Here is a 6490-nt window from a genome sequence, read left to right on the forward strand (position 1 = left end):
CATGAATTGAAGGAGGATAGGCAACAAGCACTTTTAGCTCAGAAAGTAGAAAAAAGATAGGCATATTTTATTACTCAAGAGCTGAAATGCATCATTTCTTACAGCCCAGAAAATATGGAAAGACAAGGAAATAATTAACAGTTTAAGAATCAAACAGAAATTGTCATCACAATGAAGCTGAAAGTATGAAAAATGAAAAAAAATTAAGTCTAAATAATTTATAATTAATGAATATTTTTCTTCTTTAAGAACATAAATTATAAAAACTGCTTAACTGGTGCAAGTAATAATAACACAAGATAAGGATCTGCTGAAAAATGTTTGAATTATCAAGATCAGATGTATAAAAATTGTGTATTATAAGCACCTGAAAGTAAAGGGAGTACTCCGACAGTTGCAGCTCGCATTGCATCACCACCAAGATACAAAACATCTGCAAAAACATTTGCAAATAATGCAGTTTTCATCAGGGATTTTCCGACTAAATGCCAGGCGACACTTCATGAATGTTCGATGAGCAACTGAAAGATGCTTCGAATCAGAATTAAGATGCACCATAATTTTTTATACCGATACTTTACCTTCGGTGTGGGCGATAAGTATCAGACGAAATTGGAGGTGTTTTCGACTGGTGGAAACAGTTTCTCGTAGTTCACAACAAAGCGTATTAGTCCAGTCAATCTAGCATTATTCTAGGAAAATCAATACACAGAAGGTTTCTTTGCGGAAACATGTTGTAATAGGCCACTAAAACAACATATCAAAAGTTTACCGGAATCGGCTGTCCGCTAAGGCCACCATCGCGAAAACAGACAGGCTGGGGGGCCAAAACACGCCGCGGTGACTGGTTTTTCGCATATATAAAGAAAAAAAATCAATCCTACGGGAAAATTCTGAGGAGTTTCGGAGACTTCGGAAGTTTTTCTTCAATTCCTTACATCATATATCAGGAATCAAGGTAGTACTAGTCAGAATGGTGTGTTTTTAAAATGAGTTCCTCTTTGATAATTAACGCTGCCATGCGCACGACTTCGTCGCTTATCTCCTTCTTTGTCGTACTTTTTTGCATACCAGGCATCTCGCAAAAATTTCTCTCTCTACTAGATTTAATCTAGGAAAATTTGATACTAAGATGGGGGGGCCAGGCAGGCGGGTGGCAGGTGGGGGGGGGCCTTTGGGGTCGGGCTGCTCGGATGTCTGGGGGGCAGCTCCCGGGGGTTGGTTTTTTTGGTTGCCAGGGAGGGCAGCCCCTGGGGGTTGTGTTTCTGTGATGCCAGGGGGGGGGGGCCTTTGGGGTCGGGCTGCTCGGATGTCTGGGGGGCAGCTCCCGGGGGTTGGTTTTTTTGGTTGCCAGGGAGGGCAGCCCCTGGGGGTTGTGTTTCTGTGATGCCAGGGGGGGGCCTTTGGGGTCGGCTGCTCGGATGTCTGGGGGGCAGCTCCCGGGGGTTGGTTTTTTTGGTTGCCAGGGAGGGCAGCCCCTGGGGGTTGTGTTTCTGTGATGCCAGGGGGGGGGGGCAGCCCCTTGGAGTTGGGCTGCTTGAATGTCAGGGGGGTTTCCCCCGGGGGCTGGGCTGCTTTGATGTCAGGGGGGCAGCCCCCGGGGTTTGGGCTCATTGGTTTCCAGGAGGGCAGCCCCGAGGGTTGGATTCCTTGGATGTCAGGTGGGGCAGCTCCTAGGGGTCGGTCCGCTATGATGTCAGGTGGGCAGCCCTCGAAGGTCGGGCTTTTTGGTTGCCAGGGGTGGCACTCCGTGGGTTGGGCTGCTTGGACGTCAGGTGGGGCAGCCCCCGGGGGGTTGGGCTCCTTGGATGTCAGGTGGGGCAGCCGCAGGGGGGTTCGGCTCCTTGGATGCCAGGTGGGGCAGCCCCGGAGGTTGTGCCCCCTTAAAAAACACTGTGTATCACATTGCTGAAATTCGTACCCTGTTGCCTGGGACAATGATTCGCCTTCAATTAGCCGGCTATGCAAGATGACTGTCGGGACGCACGAATGGTGGTATCAAAAATTTGCATCACGATTACGCAGTAGGTTGAAGGCGCTCTTCTGTATCCTATCTGAGAGGCCTTGTATAAAGATGTCGAGAAAAAAATGCTCAACATTTTGGAGTCTTCAATCGAGCCGTAATTTTGAAAAGTGCCAGAAGAACATTCTTTTGTGTACAAAGATTTTGTTTTTTGTCCGTAAGTCCTAACGTGTCTTAAATGAGGTATAATTTTGCATCATCGTTTTTAAAGATGTAAGATTGATTTTCTCGCACGTTGAACAGTCTACAGTTTAAATAGCTCATAAAATTTTTAATGTTGATATATTCTCAGTTACCAACAAATCATTTGACATCCAGATATGTGTGCATCTGCTGGCGTTAAATCAATTTTAATGGTTTATTAAAATTTTAAATTGTGAAATTCCGTATAAGATACCAATAAAACATTCGACATCCAGGTATATGTGCGTCTGATGGCAGAAATTGTCAGCGAAACTTCCAAACGATGATCATCGCTCTCAAGGGAAACAAAAACAAATGGAAATCGGATGATTTGGTAGTCTTTCAGACAAAGAGCGTTGAAAAACGCTTGAGGGCGTAGCACGAAATGAAGTAACCTCTAATTTCACAGGCGCTCCAAGTTCTACAAGCGCCAGGATTTTACGGCGATTTATTATTAAATATATTGAAATTAAGTCACGATTTTCTATGATTTATCGGTGAGTAAATCGCCAGAATCACCAACATCTGAGCAATTATCCTCGATCTTGTCCCAATTTTATCTCTATAAAAACGCATTCGATGAATCGAAATTTTATCTCAGTATCTAAGAACCACGTTTTTTTGTTAGATAATATGGCGATAAATCGCCGTCGATATAATTGCAAATCTATGCGATTAAATCGCAATTTACCGCAATTTTTTATCAGATAATATTGTAATAAATCGACTTGGATAAAATCGCGGTACATACTCTCCGATCAAATTGCAACTTATCGCGATCGCAGCTACTTGGGCATTAGTGGAATAATATTGTTCTAGTATTCTTGATTTGCCTTCACCATAATTCTACTATTACTGTGTATGCGTAGGCGGTAGAGAGAACATTTTTTGGTATCGGTCCAACGTCATTAAGAATTTTTGGATGGAATAATTTAATCCGAATGGTCGCTCTGACCAAAACGTCGATTACGAGCTTTTCAAGAGCATCGCAGAAAAAAATTGAATGTTGATTTAGCATGTTACAAAAATGTGCGACAAGTATCAAATGCTGATTATACTTTTAAAAAAATGCTAACTCATTATTGAATTTGTTAATGTAATCGTGAACGTAGTTAACCTAGCATTGTTTTTATTATAAAATCAGCATTCATGCTTGTCGCGCATTTTTTTAACATTAGGTATACATGCTAAAGCAACATTCAATTTTTTCTCGTGAGGAAGGCAGAGTTTATGGATTTTAATGATAACTAATTTCTCATTCAGCAGTATCTGGACTTTTTGAACATTTCAACGTAATCTGAGTGAAATTTTGATGAAAAAACTGTATAGTTATAGTGTTTTCATTCTTATTCTGTTGTGGTTCACCGTCGAAAAGTATTGAAGCACATCCCTCCTGTCACCCAAGTAGCAGCGATCGCGATAAATAGCGATTACATCGGTTAGTTATCGCAATTATATAGGTGGCAATATATCGAGATATTATCGCATTAAAAATTGCGATATATGGCGATTAAATCGCTACAAATCACAATTTTTGGTTCGATAAAATCGTGATCAATTATCGTCGATAAAATCGAGATTAAAGCGTCATTTATCGCGATTTTCATTTCGCAAATATCGTGACAAATTGTCGGGCGATAAAAGTGCGATTTTACCGCGATAAGATTGAGGATAATCGGTCAGATGTTGATGATCCTGGCGATTTTATCGCCGAAAAAATCGCAATATATAGCGATTTTTCCGTTGAGAAATTCTACTTGGGCAGAGGTGGATCCAGCAATTTGGCAACACCGGATTCTCACTATTTAATAACCTATGTTAAATAATCGATTCTTGCCGAAACACCTGGCTCCTCCAAGAATCGATGTATTTCCGTAGGTTTAAATGGAAAAACAATGTTGCCAATTTGCTGGATCCGCCAATGCTGGAACTTGAATCGGCTACTTGGTTTCATTTTCCGCGCGAAGCCTCCCGTCATTTGCTATATCCCAACAAATAATAAATCCACGTCAACCGATTGGCGAGCGTGTAGTTTTGCTTCCGTTATTTATCTCTTTCAATTTTCAATTAAAATTAAAGGCTCAGCGCTGTCAATCGCGATACTCACAATCAGTCACCCTCAAAATTGTATTCCTCCTATCTAATCAACTACGTAGTCTGCCATCTACAAGTGTTGTGTTTGCAGCTTCCATTTTTCCAGCAGCTCTTTTCTGTACACGGAAAAAATTATATTGCTGATTTAACAATTTTGTAGTTTAAAAAAGTGACTGCAATGTTTCAATGTAGAGTTTTCAATAAAAGAATGCTAATTTAAACACCCCGTGGTTAAAATAGCTTTCCTCTATTGTAAAATTTACTTTTGAAACATTGCAGTCACTTTTTCAACAATTGAATTGTTAAATCGGCAATTCCTTCTTTTCCATGCACGCTAAATAGCCGGAACTTTTTTCAGGCGCAATTTTAGTCCGTTTTTGTTCGTTTCAACAAAAAAATAAGAAAAATTACCCACTACCTCACTTGGTGGTATTAACAGAGAAATTATCAACCAGAAATTTTGTCGACTCGTGGCTAAAATGGAATTTTGTAGTACCTAGTACTAGTCTCCGGCGAAGGTTTTAGATTTAGGTCAAAGATGGTTTTGGTGGTACATAGCTGAAAGTTTGACATTCCTTAGCATTGAAATACTGGGGAGTTGTGCCCCATGGTCATGATTCAATCCCCAAAAGTGCCATACGGACCCCCATGAGTTAATCTCAACAAACCGGGCTTATGTATGGACGATCTCCTATTGACAGGGGGAAAAATCATAAAAACCTTTGAACCAAACTGTGTCAAAAAATGATAATTCACATCGTATAAATGTGAGAATTTACAACTTCATCGGGTAATATTGAAAAGACCTAGAGTATATTTTCAAAATCTGAATAGACTAATCCAATCCGGGGGGGGGGGGGGGATGGAAATTGGGGAAATGTGGAAATTGGCCTAGCAAAATGGTATAGAACGAACTGTGATTAGAAATGAAAATTTAGGAGATCAAAGAGCTAATAGTAATGATGGCGATCAGTTGCGAGGCGTGAATGATCGATTATAGATATTTCCCCGTTTTAAGCTATGGTGAAGAATCGATTATTACCTCAAACACCCTGTTCACCGATCCTTTTCCATCGGTTTAAATGACAGATCAATCAATGTATCGCAAAACACGCCAAGCCACTGGCCTGTATGTTGATTAAAATGTAAACTTGCATAGCTTTGTCGCCATAATTGCTTTGAACGCGAGTTAAATATCATGATAGCTGGCGGCTTTTCTCATTTCGATTTTTCATCCTGAGTTCTAACCACTTTTCAACTGATTTTTCCGATTCCTGAAAAAAAGGGTTACTGTTGGTCAGTCTTTCACGTCCATTACCGCCGTATCTTGGCGAGTATTTTCGGAGCTTGGGAATCGCAAGTCGCTTTTTGGAGAATTTAATTGGCTTCATCGTGTTTTTTGCAAAATTCTACGTCGAAACAAATAGCTAAAACAAACAAAACTTTTCTCAGTGCACAAGAATCCCTGTTAATTTTATTATCTCGCCTCTTGCTGAACATTTTACCTTTTTTCTTTCCTTTTTTTCTTCTTCTTTCTTCTTTCTTTTTTTATAATTTCACGCGTTCGCTGAAGGAAATTCTATAAAATTATTAGCTCCCTTTGTGATCAATAATAATAATAATCGCAAGTACACTTGTGATGTACAATTTTTTCTTGGTCCCCTTCTTTTTTTCCGTTTCTCTTTTCTTTTTCTTCATTTCTTACATGTGTAATCGTGCAAGCAGTATTCTGAATCCTCAAACTACGTAGGTATGGGTAAATCTGAAAATTGGTGAACGCATCAACGTTAGAACATTCTCACTCAGTGCTATAAAAAAAAACAAAAAAACTCTAGAGTAAATTTTTGCCACCAGGGCTCAGCGTTTTCGAAAACAAAAATATCTCTTAAAGTAATAAATATATTTTTTTTTACATTACCTTTAAGCTACTTTTGACTCCCTAAATTTTAACTATCATAGTTCGTTCTAGTCATTTGTCGGTATGATTTCAACGATTTTAGAGTCCATCATCGCATTAAGTATAACATGGATTAACCCTGTGCTCTTCAAAATTTTGAAATATGATCCATGAGGCGGGTTCCTGAAGGCGCGAAGCGTCCTCTCGAGGTTTTGTTGCGTGTGGTCAAGGGGCTTACCCCCTATTTTCTTTTAAATGAGGAATTAGGTACATCGTATTAGGTCATCCTACAT

The sequence above is a fragment of the Bemisia tabaci genome, unplaced genomic scaffold, assembly GCF_918797505.1.
Source record: "Bemisia tabaci unplaced genomic scaffold, PGI_BMITA_v3".
Taxonomy (NCBI): domain Eukaryota; kingdom Metazoa; phylum Arthropoda; class Insecta; order Hemiptera; family Aleyrodidae; genus Bemisia; species Bemisia tabaci.